Source organism: Lytechinus pictus, unplaced genomic scaffold (genome assembly GCF_037042905.1).
Source record: "Lytechinus pictus isolate F3 Inbred unplaced genomic scaffold, Lp3.0 scaffold_45, whole genome shotgun sequence".
In the NCBI taxonomy this organism is placed as follows: domain Eukaryota; kingdom Metazoa; phylum Echinodermata; class Echinoidea; order Temnopleuroida; family Toxopneustidae; genus Lytechinus; species Lytechinus pictus.
The window spans coordinates 14,069-32,150 of NW_026974165.1; the positions used below are offsets into that span (position 1 = coordinate 14,069).

The following is an 18,082-nucleotide window of genomic DNA, read 5'->3' on the forward strand; positions in this document are numbered from 1 at the left end:
TCCAAGAGACGAGGCGCGCAGTTCAAGGCCTACACCATCATGTGAATTGTTGCGTCACACACAGGTGCGCATCCAAGAAAAAAAACACGACAATATCTCAAAATTCTCGTAGGTAGGCATCCGATGGAAACTGAAACAAACCCAATGAAAGATCGGTGGAATGACTGAAGACATCAAGAAACCAATATTATTACTGACAGGGATTAAATAGATGATGACGTCATAGTATCCCTTCAAATAGCTTGACTTTGATGGAGCAAGAGCCTACGACCATACCATGCTGAATATACCGGTTCTCGTCCGATCACCGAAGTCAAGCAGCATAGGGCTCGGTTAGTACTTGGATGGGAGACCGCCTGGGAATACCGGGTGTTGTAGGCATTTTTTGCTTCATGAAATGCCCCTTTATTCATTTTTACATTTTAAGTCGTTGGTATTTGTTTTCCTTATAGTATCACTTTTGTCTCTTTTTGTTGTCTTTTTCGTCTCCTTCGTCACCCTTTTTAATAGAGCAGGAATAAACTTTTCGCTTGATGTCCGACATTCAAGGCAATGAGGAAAGTCGTTTGTTTGCAAGCACAGGGTCTCCAAGAGACGAGGCGCGCAGTTCAAGGCCTACACCATCATGTGAATTGTTGCGTCACACACAGGTGCGCATCCAAGAAAAAAAACACGACAATATCTCAAAATTCTCGTAGGTAGGCATCCGATGGAAACTGAAACAAACCCAATGAAAGATCGGTGGAATGACTGAAGACATCAAGAAACCAATATTATTACTGACAGGGATTAAATAGATGATGACGTCATAGTATCCCTTCAAATAGCTTGACTTTGATGGAGCAAGAGCCTACGACCATACCATGCTGAATATACCGGTTCTCGTCCGATCACCGAAGTCAAGCAGCATAGGGCTCGGTTAGTACTTGGATGGGAGACCGCCTGGGAATACCGGGTGTTGTAGGCATTTTTTGCTTCATGAAATGCCCCTTTATTCATTTTTACATTTTAAGTCGTTGGTATTTGTTTTCCTTATAGTATCACTTTTGTCTCTTTTTGTTGTCTTTTTCGTCTCCTTCGTCACCCTTTTTAATAGAGCAGGAATAAACTTTTCGCTTGATGTCCGACATTCAAGGCAATGAGGAAAGTCGTTTGTTTGCAAGCACAGGGTCTCCAAGAGACGAGGCGCGCAGTTCAAGGCCTACACCATCATGTGAATTGTTGCGTCACACACAGGTGCGCATCCAAGAAAAAAAACACGACAATATCTCAAAATTCTCGTAGGTAGGCATCCGATGGAAACTGAAACAAACCCAATGAAAGATCGGTGGAATGACTGAAGACATCAAGAAACCAATATTATTACTGACAGGGATTAAATAGATGATGACGTCATAGTATCCCTTCAAATAGCTTGACTTTGATGGAGCAAGAGCCTACGACCATACCATGCTGAATATACCGGTTCTCGTCCGATCACCGAAGTCAAGCAGCATAGGGCTCGGTTAGTACTTGGATGGGAGACCGCCTGGGAATACCGGGTGTTGTAGGCATTTTTTGCTTCATGAAATGCCCCTTTATTCATTTTTACATTTTAAGTCGTTGGTATTTGTTTTCCTTATAGTATCACTTTTGTCTCTTTTTGTTGTCTTTTTCGTCTCCTTCGTCACCCTTTTTAATAGAGCAGGAATAAACTTTTCGCTTGATGTCCGACATTCAAGGCAATGAGGAAAGTCGTTTGTTTGCAAGCACAGGGTCTCCAAGAGACGAGGCGCGCAGTTCAAGGCCTACACCATCATGTGAATTGTTGCGTCACACACAGGTGCGCATCCAAGAAAAAAAACACGACAATATCTCAAAATTCTCGTAGGTAGGCATCCGATGGAAACTGAAACAAACCCAATGAAAGATCGGTGGAATGACTGAAGACATCAAGAAACCAATATTATTACTGACAGGGATTAAATAGATGATGACGTCATAGTATCCCTTCAAATAGCTTGACTTTGATGGAGCAAGAGCCTACGACCATACCATGCTGAATATACCGGTTCTCGTCCGATCACCGAAGTCAAGCAGCATAGGGCTCGGTTAGTACTTGGATGGGAGACCGCCTGGGAATACCGGGTGTTGTAGGCATTTTTTGCTTCATGAAATGCCCCTTTATTCATTTTTACATTTTAAGTCGTTGGTATTTGTTTTCCTTATAGTATCACTTTTGTCTCTTTTTGTTGTCTTTTTCGTCTCCTTCGTCACCCTTTTTAATAGAGCAGGAATAAACTTTTCGCTTGATGTCCGACATTCAAGGCAATGAGGAAAGTCGTTTGTTTGCAAGCACAGGGTCTCCAAGAGACGAGGCGCGCAGTTCAAGGCCTACACCATCATGTGAATTGTTGCGTCACACACAGGTGCGCATCCAAGAAAAAAAACACGACAATATCTCAAAATTCTCGTAGGTAGGCATCCGATGGAAACTGAAACAAACCCAATGAAAGATCGGTGGAATGACTGAAGACATCAAGAAACCAATATTATTACTGACAGGGATTAAATAGATGATGACGTCATAGTATCCCTTCAAATAGCTTGACTTTGATGGAGCAAGAGCCTACGACCATACCATGCTGAATATACCGGTTCTCGTCCGATCACCGAAGTCAAGCAGCATAGGGCTCGGTTAGTACTTGGATGGGAGACCGCCTGGGAATACCGGGTGTTGTAGGCATTTTTTGCTTCATGAAATGCCCCTTTATTCATTTTTACATTTTAAGTCGTTGGTATTTGTTTTCCTTATAGTATCACTTTTGTCTCTTTTTGTTGTCTTTTTCGTCTCCTTCGTCACCCTTTTTAATAGAGCAGGAATAAACTTTTCGCTTGATGTCCGACATTCAAGGCAATGAGGAAAGTCGTTTGTTTGCAAGCACAGGGTCTCCAAGAGACGAGGCGCGCAGTTCAAGGCCTACACCATCATGTGAATTGTTGCGTCACACACAGGTGCGCATCCAAGAAAAAAAACACGACAATATCTCAAAATTCTCGTAGGTAGGCATCCGATGGAAACTGAAACAAACCCAATGAAAGATCGGTGGAATGACTGAAGACATCAAGAAACCAATATTATTACTGACAGGGATTAAATAGATGATGACGTCATAGTATCCCTTCAAATAGCTTGACTTTGATGGAGCAAGAGCCTACGACCATACCATGCTGAATATACCGGTTCTCGTCCGATCACCGAAGTCAAGCAGCATAGGGCTCGGTTAGTACTTGGATGGGAGACCGCCTGGGAATACCGGGTGTTGTAGGCATTTTTTGCTTCATGAAATGCCCCTTTATTCATTTTTACATTTTAAGTCGTTGGTATTTGTTTTCCTTATAGTATCACTTTTGTCTCTTTTTGTTGTCTTTTTCGTCTCCTTCGTCACCCTTTTTAATAGAGCAGGAATAAACTTTTCGCTTGATGTCCGACATTCAAGGCAATGAGGAAAGTCGTTTGTTTGCAAGCACAGGGTCTCCAAGAGACGAGGCGCGCAGTTCAAGGCCTACACCATCATGTGAATTGTTGCGTCACACACAGGTGCGCATCCAAGAAAAAAAACACGACAATATCTCAAAATTCTCGTAGGTAGGCATCCGATGGAAACTGAAACAAACCCAATGAAAGATCGGTGGAATGACTGAAGACATCAAGAAACCAATATTATTACTGACAGGGATTAAATAGATGATGACGTCATAGTATCCCTTCAAATAGCTTGACTTTGATGGAGCAAGAGCCTACGACCATACCATGCTGAATATACCGGTTCTCGTCCGATCACCGAAGTCAAGCAGCATAGGGCTCGGTTAGTACTTGGATGGGAGACCGCCTGGGAATACCGGGTGTTGTAGGCATTTTTTGCTTCATGAAATGCCCCTTTATTCAGTTTTACATTTTAAGTCGTTGGTATTTGTTTTCCTTATAGTATCACTTTTGTCTCTTTTTGTTGTCTTTTTCGTCTCCTTCGTCACCCTTTTTAATAGAGCAGGAATAAACTTTTCGCTTGATGTCCGACATTCAAGGCAATGAGGAAAGTCGTTTGTTTGCAAGCACAGGGTCTCCAAGAGACGAGGCGCGCAGTTCAAGGCCTACACCATCATGTGAATTGTTGCGTCACACACAGGTGCGCATCCAAGAAAAAAAACACGACAATATCTCAAAATTCTCGTAGGTAGGCATCCGATGGAAACTGAAACAAACCCAATGAAAGATCGGTGGAATGACTGAAGACATCAAGAAACCAATATTATTACTGACAGGGATTAAATAGATGATGACGTCATAGTATCCCTTCAAATAGCTTGACTTTGATGGAGCAAGAGCCTACGACCATACCATGCTGAATATACCGGTTCTCGTCCGATCACCGAAGTCAAGCAGCATAGGGCTCGGTTAGTACTTGGATGGGAGACCGCCTGGGAATACCGGGTGTTGTAGGCATTTTTTGCTTCATGAAATGCCCCTTTATTCATTTTTACATTTTAAGTCGTTGGTATTTGTTTTCCTTATAGTATCACTTTTGTCTCTTTTTGTTGTCTTTTTCGTCTCCTTCGTCACCCTTTTTAATAGAGCAGGAATAAACTTTTCGCTTGATGTCCGACATTCAAGGCAATGAGGAAAGTCGTTTGTTTGCAAGCACAGGGTCTCCAAGAGACGAGGCGCGCAGTTCAAGGCCTACACCATCATGTGAATTGTTGCGTCACACACAGGTGCGCATCCAAGAAAAAAAACACGACAATATCTCAAAATTCTCGTAGGTAGGCATCCGATGGAAACTGAAACAAACCCAATGAAAGATCGGTGGAATGACTGAAGACATCAAGAAACCAATATTATTACTGACAGGGATTAAATAGATGATGACGTCATAGTATCCCTTCAAATAGCTTGACTTTGATGGAGCAAGAGCCTACGACCATACCATGCTGAATATACCGGTTCTCGTCCGATCACCGAAGTCAAGCAGCATAGGGCTCGGTTAGTACTTGGATGGGAGACCGCCTGGGAATACCGGGTGTTGTAGGCATTTTTTGCTTCATGAAATGCCCCTTTATTCATTTTTACATTTTAAGTCGTTGGTATTTGTTTTCCTTATAGTATCACTTTTGTCTCTTTTTGTTGTCTTTTTCGTCTCCTTCGTCACCCTTTTTAATAGAGCAGGAATAAACTTTTCGCTTGATGTCCGACATTCAAGGCAATGAGGAAAGTCGTTTGTTTGCAAGCACAGGGTCTCCAAGAGACGAGGCGCGCAGTTCAAGGCCTACACCATCATGTGAATTGTTGCGTCACACACAGGTGCGCATCCAAGAAAAAAAACACGACAATATCTCAAAATTCTCGTAGGTAGGCATCCGATGGAAACTGAAACAAACCCAATGAAAGATCGGTGGAATGACTGAAGACATCAAGAAACCAATATTATTACTGACAGGGATTAAATAGATGATGACGTCATAGTATCCCTTCAAATAGCTTGACTTTGATGGAGCAAGAGCCTACGACCATACCATGCTGAATATACCGGTTCTCGTCCGATCACCGAAGTCAAGCAGCATAGGGCTCGGTTAGTACTTGGATGGGAGACCGCCTGGGAATACCGGGTGTTGTAGGCATTTTTTGCTTCATGAAATGCCCCTTTATTCATTTTTACATTTTAAGTCGTTGGTATTTGTTTTCCTTATAGTATCACTTTTGTCTCTTTTTGTTGTCTTTTTCGTCTCCTTCGTCACCCTTTTTAATAGAGCAGGAATAAACTTTTCGCTTGATGTCCGACATTCAAGGCAATGAGGAAAGTCGTTTGTTTGCAAGCACAGGGTCTCCAAGAGACGAGGCGCGCAGTTCAAGGCCTACACCATCATGTGAATTGTTGCGTCACACACAGGTGCGCATCCAAGAAAAAAAACACGACAATATCTCAAAATTCTCGTAGGTAGGCATCCGATGGAAACTGAAACAAACCCAATGAAAGATCGGTGGAATGACTGAAGACATCAAGAAACCAATATTATTACTGACAGGGATTAAATAGATGATGACGTCATAGTATCCCTTCAAATAGCTTGACTTTGATGGAGCAAGAGCCTACGACCATACCATGCTGAATATACCGGTTCTCGTCCGATCACCGAAGTCAAGCAGCATAGGGCTCGGTTAGTACTTGGATGGGAGACCGCCTGGGAATACCGGGTGTTGTAGGCATTTTTTGCTTCATGAAATGCCCCTTTATTCATTTTTACATTTTAAGTCGTTGGTATTTGTTTTCCTTATAGTATCACTTTTGTCTCTTTTTGTTGTCTTTTTCGTCTCCTTCGTCACCCTTTTTAATAGAGCAGGAATAAACTTTTCGCTTGATGTCCGACATTCAAGGCAATGAGGAAAGTCGTTTGTTTGCAAGCACAGGGTCTCCAAGAGACGAGGCGCGCAGTTCAAGGCCTACACCATCATGTGAATTGTTGCGTCACACACAGGTGCGCATCCAAGAAAAAAAACACGACAATATCTCAAAATTCTCGTAGGTAGGCATCCGATGGAAACTGAAACAAACCCAATGAAAGATCGGTGGAATGACTGAAGACATCAAGAAACCAATATTATTACTGACAGGGATTAAATAGATGATGACGTCATAGTATCCCTTCAAATAGCTTGACTTTGATGGAGCAAGAGCCTACGACCATACCATGCTGAATATACCGGTTCTCGTCCGATCACCGAAGTCAAGCAGCATAGGGCTCGGTTAGTACTTGGATGGGAGACCGCCTGGGAATACCGGGTGTTGTAGGCATTTTTTGCTTCATGAAATGCCCCTTTATTCATTTTTACATTTTAAGTCGTTGGTATTTGTTTTCCTTATAGTATCACTTTTGTCTCTTTTTGTTGTCTTTTTCGTCTCCTTCGTCACCCTTTTTAATAGAGCAGGAATAAACTTTTCGCTTGATGTCCGACATTCAAGGCAATGAGGAAAGTCGTTTGTTTGCAAGCACAGGGTCTCCAAGAGACGAGGCGCGCAGTTCAAGGCCTACACCATCATGTGAATTGTTGCGTCACACACAGGTGCGCATCCAAGAAAAAAAACACGACAATATCTCAAAATTCTCGTAGGTAGGCATCCGATGGAAACTGAAACAAACCCAATGAAAGATCGGTGGAATGACTGAAGACATCAAGAAACCAATATTATTACTGACAGGGATTAAATAGATGATGACGTCATAGTATCCCTTCAAATAGCTTGACTTTGATGGAGCAAGAGCCTACGACCATACCATGCTGAATATACCGGTTCTCGTCCGATCACCGAAGTCAAGCAGCATAGGGCTCGGTTAGTACTTGGATGGGAGACCGCCTGGGAATACCGGGTGTTGTAGGCATTTTTTGCTTCATGAAATGCCCCTTTATTCATTTTTACATTTTAAGTCGTTGGTATTTGTTTTCCTTATAGTATCACTTTTGTCTCTTTTTGTTGTCTTTTTCGTCTCCTTCGTCACCCTTTTTAATAGAGCAGGAATAAACTTTTCGCTTGATGTCCGACATTCAAGGCAATGAGGAAAGTCGTTTGTTTGCAAGCACAGGGTCTCCAAGAGACGAGGCGCGCAGTTCAAGGCCTACACCATCATGTGAATTGTTGCGTCACACACAGGTGCGCATCCAAGAAAAAAAACACGACAATATCTCAAAATTCTCGTAGGTAGGCATCCGATGGAAACTGAAACAAACCCAATGAAAGATCGGTGGAATGACTGAAGACATCAAGAAACCAATATTATTACTGACAGGGATTAAATAGATGATGACGTCATAGTATCCCTTCAAATAGCTTGACTTTGATGGAGCAAGAGCCTACGACCATACCATGCTGAATATACCGGTTCTCGTCCGATCACCGAAGTCAAGCAGCATAGGGCTCGGTTAGTACTTGGATGGGAGACCGCCTGGGAATACCGGGTGTTGTAGGCATTTTTTGCTTCATGAAATGCCCCTTTATTCAGTTTTACATTTTAAGTCGTTGGTATTTGTTTTCCTTATAGTATCACTTTTGTCTCTTTTTGTTGTCTTTTTCGTCTCCTTCGTCACCCTTTTTAATAGAGCAGGAATAAACTTTTCGCTTGATGTCCGACATTCAAGGCAATGAGGAAAGTCGTTTGTTTGCAAGCACAGGGTCTCCAAGAGACGAGGCGCGCAGTTCAAGGCCTACACCATCATGTGAATTGTTGCGTCACACACAGGTGCGCATCCAAGAAAAAAAACACGACAATATCTCAAAATTCTCGTAGGTAGGCATCCGATGGAAACTGAAACAAACCCAATGAAAGATCGGTGGAATGACTGAAGACATCAAGAAACCAATATTATTACTGACAGGGATTAAATAGATGATGACGTCATAGTATCCCTTCAAATAGCTTGACTTTGATGGAGCAAGAGCCTACGACCATACCATGCTGAATATACCGGTTCTCGTCCGATCACCGAAGTCAAGCAGCATAGGGCTCGGTTAGTACTTGGATGGGAGACCGCCTGGGAATACCGGGTGTTGTAGGCATTTTTTGCTTCATGAAATGCCCCTTTATTCATTTTTACATTTTAAGTCGTTGGTATTTGTTTTCCTTATAGTATCACTTTTGTCTCTTTTTGTTGTCTTTTTCGTCTCCTTCGTCACCCTTTTTAATAGAGCAGGAATAAACTTTTCGCTTGATGTCCGACATTCAAGGCAATGAGGAAAGTCGTTTGTTTGCAAGCACAGGGTCTCCAAGAGACGAGGCGCGCAGTTCAAGGCCTACACCATCATGTGAATTGTTGCGTCACACACAGGTGCGCATCCAAGAAAAAAAACACGACAATATCTCAAAATTCTCGTAGGTAGGCATCCGATGGAAACTGAAACAAACCCAATGAAAGATCGGTGGAATGACTGAAGACATCAAGAAACCAATATTATTACTGACAGGGATTAAATAGATGATGACGTCATAGTATCCCTTCAAATAGCTTGACTTTGATGGAGCAAGAGCCTACGACCATACCATGCTGAATATACCGGTTCTCGTCCGATCACCGAAGTCAAGCAGCATAGGGCTCGGTTAGTACTTGGATGGGAGACCGCCTGGGAATACCGGGTGTTGTAGGCATTTTTTGCTTCATGAAATGCCCCTTTATTCATTTTTACATTTTAAGTCGTTGGTATTTGTTTTCCTTATAGTATCACTTTTGTCTCTTTTTGTTGTCTTTTTCGTCTCCTTCGTCACCCTTTTTAATAGAGCAGGAATAAACTTTTCGCTTGATGTCCGACATTCAAGGCAATGAGGAAAGTCGTTTGTTTGCAAGCACAGGGTCTCCAAGAGACGAGGCGCGCAGTTCAAGGCCTACACCATCATGTGAATTGTTGCGTCACACACAGGTGCGCATCCAAGAAAAAAAACACGACAATATCTCAAAATTCTCGTAGGTAGGCATCCGATGGAAACTGAAACAAACCCAATGAAAGATCGGTGGAATGACTGAAGACATCAAGAAACCAATATTATTACTGACAGGGATTAAATAGATGATGACGTCATAGTATCCCTTCAAATAGCTTGACTTTGATGGAGCAAGAGCCTACGACCATACCATGCTGAATATACCGGTTCTCGTCCGATCACCGAAGTCAAGCAGCATAGGGCTCGGTTAGTACTTGGATGGGAGACCGCCTGGGAATACCGGGTGTTGTAGGCATTTTTTGCTTCATGAAATGCCCCTTTATTCATTTTTACATTTTAAGTCGTTGGTATTTGTTTTCCTTATAGTATCACTTTTGTCTCTTTTTGTTGTCTTTTTCGTCTCCTTCGTCACCCTTTTTAATAGAGCAGGAATAAACTTTTCGCTTGATGTCCGACATTCAAGGCAATGAGGAAAGTCGTTTGTTTGCAAGCACAGGGTCTCCAAGAGACGAGGCGCGCAGTTCAAGGCCTACACCATCATGTGAATTGTTGCGTCACACACAGGTGCGCATCCAAGAAAAAAAACACGACAATATCTCAAAATTCTCGTAGGTAGGCATCCGATGGAAACTGAAACAAACCCAATGAAAGATCGGTGGAATGACTGAAGACATCAAGAAACCAATATTATTACTGACAGGGATTAAATAGATGATGACGTCATAGTATCCCTTCAAATAGCTTGACTTTGATGGAGCAAGAGCCTACGACCATACCATGCTGAATATACCGGTTCTCGTCCGATCACCGAAGTCAAGCAGCATAGGGCTCGGTTAGTACTTGGATGGGAGACCGCCTGGGAATACCGGGTGTTGTAGGCATTTTTTGCTTCATGAAATGCCCCTTTATTCATTTTTACATTTTAAGTCGTTGGTATTTGTTTTCCTTATAGTATCACTTTTGTCTCTTTTTGTTGTCTTTTTCGTCTCCTTCGTCACCCTTTTTAATAGAGCAGGAATAAACTTTTCGCTTGATGTCCGACATTCAAGGCAATGAGGAAAGTCGTTTGTTTGCAAGCACAGGGTCTCCAAGAGACGAGGCGCGCAGTTCAAGGCCTACACCATCATGTGAATTGTTGCGTCACACACAGGTGCGCATCCAAGAAAAAAAACACGACAATATCTCAAAATTCTCGTAGGTAGGCATCCGATGGAAACTGAAACAAACCCAATGAAAGATCGGTGGAATGACTGAAGACATCAAGAAACCAATATTATTACTGACAGGGATTAAATAGATGATGACGTCATAGTATCCCTTCAAATAGCTTGACTTTGATGGAGCAAGAGCCTACGACCATACCATGCTGAATATACCGGTTCTCGTCCGATCACCGAAGTCAAGCAGCATAGGGCTCGGTTAGTACTTGGATGGGAGACCGCCTGGGAATACCGGGTGTTGTAGGCATTTTTTGCTTCATGAAATGCCCCTTTATTCATTTTTACATTTTAAGTCGTTGGTATTTGTTTTCCTTATAGTATCACTTTTGTCTCTTTTTGTTGTCTTTTTCGTCTCCTTCGTCACCCTTTTTAATAGAGCAGGAATAAACTTTTCGCTTGATGTCCGACATTCAAGGCAATGAGGAAAGTCGTTTGTTTGCAAGCACAGGGTCTCCAAGAGACGAGGCGCGCAGTTCAAGGCCTACACCATCATGTGAATTGTTGCGTCACACACAGGTGCGCATCCAAGAAAAAAAACACGACAATATCTCAAAATTCTCGTAGGTAGGCATCCGATGGAAACTGAAACAAACCCAATGAAAGATCGGTGGAATGACTGAAGACATCAAGAAACCAATATTATTACTGACAGGGATTAAATAGATGATGACGTCATAGTATCCCTTCAAATAGCTTGACTTTGATGGAGCAAGAGCCTACGACCATACCATGCTGAATATACCGGTTCTCGTCCGATCACCGAAGTCAAGCAGCATAGGGCTCGGTTAGTACTTGGATGGGAGACCGCCTGGGAATACCGGGTGTTGTAGGCATTTTTTGCTTCATGAAATGCCCCTTTATTCATTTTTACATTTTAAGTCGTTGGTATTTGTTTTCCTTATAGTATCACTTTTGTCTCTTTTTGTTGTCTTTTTCGTCTCCTTCGTCACCCTTTTTAATAGAGCAGGAATAAACTTTTCGCTTGATGTCCGACATTCAAGGCAATGAGGAAAGTCGTTTGTTTGCAAGCACAGGGTCTCCAAGAGACGAGGCGCGCAGTTCAAGGCCTACACCATCATGTGAATTGTTGCGTCACACACAGGTGCGCATCCAAGAAAAAAAACACGACAATATCTCAAAATTCTCGTAGGTAGGCATCCGATGGAAACTGAAACAAACCCAATGAAAGATCGGTGGAATGACTGAAGACATCAAGAAACCAATATTATTACTGACAGGGATTAAATAGATGATGACGTCATAGTATCCCTTCAAATAGCTTGACTTTGATGGAGCAAGAGCCTACGACCATACCATGCTGAATATACCGGTTCTCGTCCGATCACCGAAGTCAAGCAGCATAGGGCTCGGTTAGTACTTGGATGGGAGACCGCCTGGGAATACCGGGTGTTGTAGGCATTTTTTGCTTCATGAAATGCCCCTTTATTCATTTTTACATTTTAAGTCGTTGGTATTTGTTTTCCTTATAGTATCACTTTTGTCTCTTTTTGTTGTCTTTTTCGTCTCCTTCGTCACCCTTTTTAATAGAGCAGGAATAAACTTTTCGCTTGATGTCCGACATTCAAGGCAATGAGGAAAGTCGTTTGTTTGCAAGCACAGGGTCTCCAAGAGACGAGGCGCGCAGTTCAAGGCCTACACCATCATGTGAATTGTTGCGTCACACACAGGTGCGCATCCAAGAAAAAAAACACGACAATATCTCAAAATTCTCGTAGGTAGGCATCCGATGGAAACTGAAACAAACCCAATGAAAGATCGGTGGAATGACTGAAGACATCAAGAAACCAATATTATTACTGACAGGGATTAAATAGATGATGACGTCATAGTATCCCTTCAAATAGCTTGACTTTGATGGAGCAAGAGCCTACGACCATACCATGCTGAATATACCGGTTCTCGTCCGATCACCGAAGTCAAGCAGCATAGGGCTCGGTTAGTACTTGGATGGGAGACCGCCTGGGAATACCGGGTGTTGTAGGCATTTTTTGCTTCATGAAATGCCCCTTTATTCATTTTTACATTTTAAGTCGTTGGTATTTGTTTTCCTTATAGTATCACTTTTGTCTCTTTTTGTTGTCTTTTTCGTCTCCTTCGTCACCCTTTTTAATAGAGCAGGAATAAACTTTTCGCTTGATGTCCGACATTCAAGGCAATGAGGAAAGTCGTTTGTTTGCAAGCACAGGGTCTCCAAGAGACGAGGCGCGCAGTTCAAGGCCTACACCATCATGTGAATTGTTGCGTCACACACAGGTGCGCATCCAAGAAAAAAAACACGACAATATCTCAAAATTCTCGTAGGTAGGCATCCGATGGAAACTGAAACAAACCCAATGAAAGATCGGTGGAATGACTGAAGACATCAAGAAACCAATATTATTACTGACAGGGATTAAATAGATGATGACGTCATAGTATCCCTTCAAATAGCTTGACTTTGATGGAGCAAGAGCCTACGACCATACCATGCTGAATATACCGGTTCTCGTCCGATCACCGAAGTCAAGCAGCATAGGGCTCGGTTAGTACTTGGATGGGAGACCGCCTGGGAATACCGGGTGTTGTAGGCATTTTTTGCTTCATGAAATGCCCCTTTATTCATTTTTACATTTTAAGTCGTTGGTATTTGTTTTCCTTATAGTATCACTTTTGTCTCTTTTTGTTGTCTTTTTCGTCTCCTTCGTCACCCTTTTTAATAGAGCAGGAATAAACTTTTCGCTTGATGTCCGACATTCAAGGCAATGAGGAAAGTCGTTTGTTTGCAAGCACAGGGTCTCCAAGAGACGAGGCGCGCAGTTCAAGGCCTACACCATCATGTGAATTGTTGCGTCACACACAGGTGCGCATCCAAGAAAAAAAACACGACAATATCTCAAAATTCTCGTAGGTAGGCATCCGATGGAAACTGAAACAAACCCAATGAAAGATCGGTGGAATGACTGAAGACATCAAGAAACCAATATTATTACTGACAGGGATTAAATAGATGATGACGTCATAGTATCCCTTCAAATAGCTTGACTTTGATGGAGCAAGAGCCTACGACCATACCATGCTGAATATACCGGTTCTCGTCCGATCACCGAAGTCAAGCAGCATAGGGCTCGGTTAGTACTTGGATGGGAGACCGCCTGGGAATACCGGGTGTTGTAGGCATTTTTTGCTTCATGAAATGCCCCTTTATTCATTTTTACATTTTAAGTCGTTGGTATTTGTTTTCCTTATAGTATCACTTTTGTCTCTTTTTGTTGTCTTTTTCGTCTCCTTCGTCACCCTTTTTAATAGAGCAGGAATAAACTTTTCGCTTGATGTCCGACATTCAAGGCAATGAGGAAAGTCGTTTGTTTGCAAGCACAGGGTCTCCAAGAGACGAGGCGCGCAGTTCAAGGCCTACACCATCATGTGAATTGTTGCGTCACACACAGGTGCGCATCCAAGAAAAAAAACACGACAATATCTCAAAATTCTCGTAGGTAGGCATCCGATGGAAACTGAAACAAACCCAATGAAAGATCGGTGGAATGACTGAAGACATCAAGAAACCAATATTATTACTGACAGGGATTAAATAGATGATGACGTCATAGTATCCCTTCAAATAGCTTGACTTTGATGGAGCAAGAGCCTACGACCATACCATGCTGAATATACCGGTTCTCGTCCGATCACCGAAGTCAAGCAGCATAGGGCTCGGTTAGTACTTGGATGGGAGACCGCCTGGGAATACCGGGTGTTGTAGGCATTTTTTGCTTCATGAAATGCCCCTTTATTCATTTTTACATTTTAAGTCGTTGGTATTTGTTTTCCTTATAGTATCACTTTTGTCTCTTTTTGTTGTCTTTTTCGTCTCCTTCGTCACCCTTGTTTCAGTTTCCATCGGATGCCTACCTACGAGAATTTTGAGATATTGTCGTGTTTTTTTTCTTGGATGCGCACCTGTGTGTGACGCAACAATTCACATGATGGTGTAGGCCTTGAACTGCGCGCCTCGTCTCTTGGAGACCCTGTGCTTGCAAACAAACGACTTTCCTCATTGCCTTGAATGTCGGACATCAAGCGAAAAGTTTATTCCTGCTCTATTAAAAAGGGTGACGAAGGAGACGAAAAAGACAACAAAAAGAGACAAAAGTGATACTATAAGGAAAACAAATACCAACGACTTAAAATGTAAAAATGAATAAAGGGGCATTTCATGAAGCAAAAAATGCCTACAACACCCGGTATTCCCAGGCGGTCTCCCATCCAAGTACTAACCGAGCCCTATGCTGCTTGACTTCGGTGATCGGACGAGAACCGGTATATTCAGCATGGTATGGTCGTAGGCTCTTGCTCCATCAAAGTCAAGCTATTTGAAGGGATACTATGACGTCATCATCTATTTAATCCCTGTCAGTAATAATATTGGTTTCTTGATGTCTTCAGTCATTCCACCGATCTTTCATTGGGTTTGTTTCAGTTTCCATCGGATGCCTACCTACGAGAATTTTGAGATATTGTCGTGTTTTTTTTCTTGGATGCGCACCTGTGTGTGACGCAACAATTCACATGATGGTGTAGGCCTTGAACTGCGCGCCTCGTCTCTTGGAGACCCTGTGCTTGCAAACAAACGACTTTCCTCATTGCCTTGAATGTCGGACATCAAGCGAAAAGTTTATTCCTGCTCTATTAAAAAGGGTGACGAAGGAGACGAAAAAGACAACAAAAAGAGACAAAAGTGATACTATAAGGAAAACAAATACCAACGACTTAAAATGTAAAAATGAATAAAGGGGCATTTCATGAAGCAAAAAATGCCTACAACACCCGGTATTCCCAGGCGGTCTCCCATCCAAGTACTAACCGAGCCCTATGCTGCTTGACTTCGGTGATCGGACGAGAACCGGTATATTCAGCATGGTATGGTCGTAGGCTCTTGCTCCATCAAAGTCAAGCTATTTGAAGGGATACTATGACGTCATCATCTATTTAATCCCTGTCAGTAATAATATTGGTTTCTTGATGTCTTCAGTCATTCCACCGATCTTTCATTGGGTTTGTTTCAGTTTCCATCGGATGCCTACCTACGAGAATTTTGAGATATTGTCGTGTTTTTTTTCTTGGATGCGCACCTGTGTGTGACGCAACAATTCACATGATGGTGTAGGCCTTGAACTGCGCGCCTCGTCTCTTGGAGACCCTGTGCTTGCAAACAAACGACTTTCCTCATTGCCTTGAATGTCGGACATCAAGCGAAAAGTTTATTCCTGCTCTATTAAAAAGGGTGACGAAGGAGACGAAAAAGACAACAAAAAGAGACAAAAGTGATACTATAAGGAAAACAAATACCAACGACTTAAAATGTAAAAATGAATAAAGGGGCATTTCATGAAGCAAAAAATGCCTACAACACCCGGTATTCCCAGGCGGTCTCCCATCCAAGTACTAACCGAGCCCTATGCTGCTTGACTTCGGTGATCGGACGAGAACCGGTATATTCAGCATGGTATGGTCGTAGGCTCTTGCTCCATCAAAGTCAAGCTATTTGAAGGGATACTATGACGTCATCATCTATTTAATCCCTGTCAGTAATAATATTGGTTTCTTGATGTCTTCAGTCATTCCACCGATCTTTCATTGGGTTTGTTTCAGTTTCCATCGGATGCCTACCTACGAGAATTTTGAGATATTGTCGTGTTTTTTTTCTTGGATGCGCACCTGTGTGTGACGCAACAATTCACATGATGGTGTAGGCCTTGAACTGCGCGCCTCGTCTCTTGGAGACCCTGTGCTTGCAAACAAACGACTTTCCTCATTGCCTTGAATGTCGGACATCAAGCGAAAAGTTTATTCCTGCTCTATTAAAAAGGGTGACGAAGGAGACGAAAAAGACAACAAAAAGAGACAAAAGTGATACTATAAGGAAAACAAATACCAACGACTTAAAATGTAAAACTGAATAAAGGGGCATTTCATGAAGCAAAAAATGCCTACAACACCCGGTATTCCCAGGCGGTCTCCCATCCAAGTACTAACCGAGCCCTATGCTGCTTGACTTCGGTGATCGGACGAGAACCGGTATATTCAGCATGGTATGGTCGTAGGCTCTTGCTCCATCAAAGTCAAGCTATTTGAAGGGATACTATGACGTCATCATCTATTTAATCCCTGTCAGTAATAATATTGGTTTCTTGATGTCTTCAGTCATTCCACCGATCTTTCATTGGGTTTGTTTCAGTTTCCATCGGATGCCTACCTACGAGAATTTTGAGATATTGTCGTGTTTTTTTTCTTGGATGCGCACCTGTGTGTGACGCAACAATTCACATGATGGTGTAGGCCTTGAACTGCGCGCCTCGTCTCTTGGAGACCCTGTGCTTGCAAACAAACGACTTTCCTCATTGCCTTGAATGTCGGACATCAAGCGAAAAGTTTATTCCTGCTCTATTAAAAAGGGTGACGAAGGAGACGAAAAAGACAACAAAAAGAGACAAAAGTGATACTATAAGGAAAACAAATACCAACGACTTAAAATGTAAAAATGAATAAAGGGGCATTTCATGAAGCAAAAAATGCCTACAACACCCGGTATTCCCAGGCGGTCTCCCATCCAAGTACTAACCGAGCCCTATGCTGCTTGACTTCGGTGATCGGACGAGAACCGGTATATTCAGCATGGTATGGTCGTAGGCTCTTGCTCCATCAAAGTCAAGCTATTTGAAGGGATACTATGACGTCATCATCTATTTAATCCCTGTCAGTAATAATATTGGTTTCTTGATGTCTTCAGTCATTCCACCGATCTTTCATTGGGTTTGTTTCAGTTTCCATCGGATGCCTACCTACGAGAATTTTGAGATATTGTCGTGTTTTTTTTCTTGGATGCGCACCTGTGTGTGACGCAACAATTCACATGATGGTGTAGGCCTTGAACTGCGCGCCTCGTCTCTTGGAGACCCTGTGCTTGCAAACAAACGACTTTCCTCATTGCCTTGAATGTCGGACATCAAGCGAAAAGTTTATTCCTGCTCTATTAAAAAGGGTGACGAAGGAGACGAAAAAGACAACAAAAAGAGACAAAAGTGATACTATAAGGAAAACAAATACCAACGACTTAAAATGTAAAAATGAATAAAGGGGCATTTCATGAAGCAAAAAATGCCTACAACACCCGGTATTCCCAGGCGGTCTCCCATCCAAGTACTAACCGAGCCCTATGCTGCTTGACTTCGGTGATCGGACGAGAACCGGTATATTCAGCATGGTATGGTCGTAGGCTCTTGCTCCATCAAAGTCAAGCTATTTGAAGGGATACTATGACGTCATCATCTATTTAATCCCTGTCAGTAATAATATTGGTTTCTTGATGTCTTCAGTCATTCCACCGATCTTTCATTGGGTTT

General features: G+C 42.5%; 31 non-coding genes across 31 annotated transcripts; 25 read left to right on the forward strand and 6 right to left on the reverse strand.

The window, feature by feature from the left end:
* Positions 1–262: 262 nt before the first annotated feature.
* On the forward strand, positions 263–381 carry LOC135158358 (5S ribosomal RNA). The gene has a single exon (XR_010297132.1). It is a non-coding gene; the product is annotated as a 5S ribosomal RNA (ribosomal RNA).
* Positions 382–848: 467 nt separating this feature from the next.
* Positions 849–967, forward strand: LOC135158369 (5S ribosomal RNA). The gene has a single exon (XR_010297143.1). It is a non-coding gene; the product is annotated as a 5S ribosomal RNA (ribosomal RNA).
* A 467-nt stretch (positions 968–1,434) lies between these two features.
* Positions 1,435–1,553, forward strand: LOC135158381 (5S ribosomal RNA). The gene has a single exon (XR_010297155.1). It is a non-coding gene; the product is annotated as a 5S ribosomal RNA (ribosomal RNA).
* A 467-nt stretch (positions 1,554–2,020) lies between these two features.
* Positions 2,021–2,139, forward strand: LOC135158392 (5S ribosomal RNA). The gene has a single exon (XR_010297166.1). It is a non-coding gene; the product is annotated as a 5S ribosomal RNA (ribosomal RNA).
* Positions 2,140–2,606: 467 nt separating this feature from the next.
* On the forward strand, positions 2,607–2,725 carry LOC135158403 (5S ribosomal RNA). The gene has a single exon (XR_010297177.1). It is a non-coding gene; the product is annotated as a 5S ribosomal RNA (ribosomal RNA).
* A 467-nt stretch (positions 2,726–3,192) lies between these two features.
* LOC135158414 (5S ribosomal RNA) lies at positions 3,193–3,311 on the forward strand. Its single transcript, XR_010297188.1, has one exon. It is a non-coding gene; the product is annotated as a 5S ribosomal RNA (ribosomal RNA).
* A 467-nt stretch (positions 3,312–3,778) lies between these two features.
* On the forward strand, positions 3,779–3,897 carry LOC135158425 (5S ribosomal RNA). Its single transcript, XR_010297199.1, has one exon. It is a non-coding gene; the product is annotated as a 5S ribosomal RNA (ribosomal RNA).
* A 467-nt stretch (positions 3,898–4,364) lies between these two features.
* On the forward strand, positions 4,365–4,483 carry LOC135158437 (5S ribosomal RNA). Its single transcript, XR_010297210.1, has one exon. It is a non-coding gene; the product is annotated as a 5S ribosomal RNA (ribosomal RNA).
* Positions 4,484–4,950: 467 nt separating this feature from the next.
* Positions 4,951–5,069, forward strand: LOC135158449 (5S ribosomal RNA). Its single transcript, XR_010297221.1, has one exon. It is a non-coding gene; the product is annotated as a 5S ribosomal RNA (ribosomal RNA).
* A 467-nt stretch (positions 5,070–5,536) lies between these two features.
* Positions 5,537–5,655, forward strand: LOC135158460 (5S ribosomal RNA). Its single transcript, XR_010297232.1, has one exon. It is a non-coding gene; the product is annotated as a 5S ribosomal RNA (ribosomal RNA).
* A 467-nt stretch (positions 5,656–6,122) lies between these two features.
* Positions 6,123–6,241, forward strand: LOC135158473 (5S ribosomal RNA). Its single transcript, XR_010297245.1, has one exon. It is a non-coding gene; the product is annotated as a 5S ribosomal RNA (ribosomal RNA).
* Positions 6,242–6,708: 467 nt separating this feature from the next.
* Positions 6,709–6,827, forward strand: LOC135158484 (5S ribosomal RNA). The gene has a single exon (XR_010297258.1). It is a non-coding gene; the product is annotated as a 5S ribosomal RNA (ribosomal RNA).
* A 467-nt stretch (positions 6,828–7,294) lies between these two features.
* Positions 7,295–7,413, forward strand: LOC135158495 (5S ribosomal RNA). Its single transcript, XR_010297269.1, has one exon. It is a non-coding gene; the product is annotated as a 5S ribosomal RNA (ribosomal RNA).
* Positions 7,414–7,880: 467 nt separating this feature from the next.
* Positions 7,881–7,999, forward strand: LOC135158507 (5S ribosomal RNA). Its single transcript, XR_010297280.1, has one exon. It is a non-coding gene; the product is annotated as a 5S ribosomal RNA (ribosomal RNA).
* Positions 8,000–8,466: 467 nt separating this feature from the next.
* On the forward strand, positions 8,467–8,585 carry LOC135158518 (5S ribosomal RNA). The gene has a single exon (XR_010297291.1). It is a non-coding gene; the product is annotated as a 5S ribosomal RNA (ribosomal RNA).
* Positions 8,586–9,052: 467 nt separating this feature from the next.
* Positions 9,053–9,171, forward strand: LOC135158530 (5S ribosomal RNA). The gene has a single exon (XR_010297303.1). It is a non-coding gene; the product is annotated as a 5S ribosomal RNA (ribosomal RNA).
* A 467-nt stretch (positions 9,172–9,638) lies between these two features.
* Positions 9,639–9,757, forward strand: LOC135158541 (5S ribosomal RNA). The gene has a single exon (XR_010297314.1). It is a non-coding gene; the product is annotated as a 5S ribosomal RNA (ribosomal RNA).
* A 467-nt stretch (positions 9,758–10,224) lies between these two features.
* LOC135158552 (5S ribosomal RNA) lies at positions 10,225–10,343 on the forward strand. Its single transcript, XR_010297324.1, has one exon. It is a non-coding gene; the product is annotated as a 5S ribosomal RNA (ribosomal RNA).
* Positions 10,344–10,810: 467 nt separating this feature from the next.
* On the forward strand, positions 10,811–10,929 carry LOC135158554 (5S ribosomal RNA). Its single transcript, XR_010297325.1, has one exon. It is a non-coding gene; the product is annotated as a 5S ribosomal RNA (ribosomal RNA).
* A 467-nt stretch (positions 10,930–11,396) lies between these two features.
* LOC135158555 (5S ribosomal RNA) lies at positions 11,397–11,515 on the forward strand. The gene has a single exon (XR_010297326.1). It is a non-coding gene; the product is annotated as a 5S ribosomal RNA (ribosomal RNA).
* A 467-nt stretch (positions 11,516–11,982) lies between these two features.
* On the forward strand, positions 11,983–12,101 carry LOC135158557 (5S ribosomal RNA). Its single transcript, XR_010297328.1, has one exon. It is a non-coding gene; the product is annotated as a 5S ribosomal RNA (ribosomal RNA).
* Positions 12,102–12,568: 467 nt separating this feature from the next.
* LOC135158558 (5S ribosomal RNA) lies at positions 12,569–12,687 on the forward strand. Its single transcript, XR_010297329.1, has one exon. It is a non-coding gene; the product is annotated as a 5S ribosomal RNA (ribosomal RNA).
* Positions 12,688–13,154: 467 nt separating this feature from the next.
* Positions 13,155–13,273, forward strand: LOC135158559 (5S ribosomal RNA). The gene has a single exon (XR_010297330.1). It is a non-coding gene; the product is annotated as a 5S ribosomal RNA (ribosomal RNA).
* Positions 13,274–13,740: 467 nt separating this feature from the next.
* On the forward strand, positions 13,741–13,859 carry LOC135158560 (5S ribosomal RNA). The gene has a single exon (XR_010297331.1). It is a non-coding gene; the product is annotated as a 5S ribosomal RNA (ribosomal RNA).
* A 467-nt stretch (positions 13,860–14,326) lies between these two features.
* Positions 14,327–14,445, forward strand: LOC135158561 (5S ribosomal RNA). The gene has a single exon (XR_010297332.1). It is a non-coding gene; the product is annotated as a 5S ribosomal RNA (ribosomal RNA).
* A 463-nt stretch (positions 14,446–14,908) lies between these two features.
* LOC135158131 (5S ribosomal RNA) lies at positions 14,909–15,027 on the reverse strand. Its single transcript, XR_010296904.1, has one exon. It is a non-coding gene; the product is annotated as a 5S ribosomal RNA (ribosomal RNA).
* Positions 15,028–15,494: 467 nt separating this feature from the next.
* On the reverse strand, positions 15,495–15,613 carry LOC135158132 (5S ribosomal RNA). The gene has a single exon (XR_010296905.1). It is a non-coding gene; the product is annotated as a 5S ribosomal RNA (ribosomal RNA).
* A 467-nt stretch (positions 15,614–16,080) lies between these two features.
* LOC135158133 (5S ribosomal RNA) lies at positions 16,081–16,199 on the reverse strand. Its single transcript, XR_010296906.1, has one exon. It is a non-coding gene; the product is annotated as a 5S ribosomal RNA (ribosomal RNA).
* Positions 16,200–16,666: 467 nt separating this feature from the next.
* On the reverse strand, positions 16,667–16,785 carry LOC135158134 (5S ribosomal RNA). Its single transcript, XR_010296907.1, has one exon. It is a non-coding gene; the product is annotated as a 5S ribosomal RNA (ribosomal RNA).
* A 467-nt stretch (positions 16,786–17,252) lies between these two features.
* LOC135158135 (5S ribosomal RNA) lies at positions 17,253–17,371 on the reverse strand. The gene has a single exon (XR_010296908.1). It is a non-coding gene; the product is annotated as a 5S ribosomal RNA (ribosomal RNA).
* A 467-nt stretch (positions 17,372–17,838) lies between these two features.
* LOC135158137 (5S ribosomal RNA) lies at positions 17,839–17,957 on the reverse strand. The gene has a single exon (XR_010296910.1). It is a non-coding gene; the product is annotated as a 5S ribosomal RNA (ribosomal RNA).
* Positions 17,958–18,082: the final 125 nt, after the last annotated feature.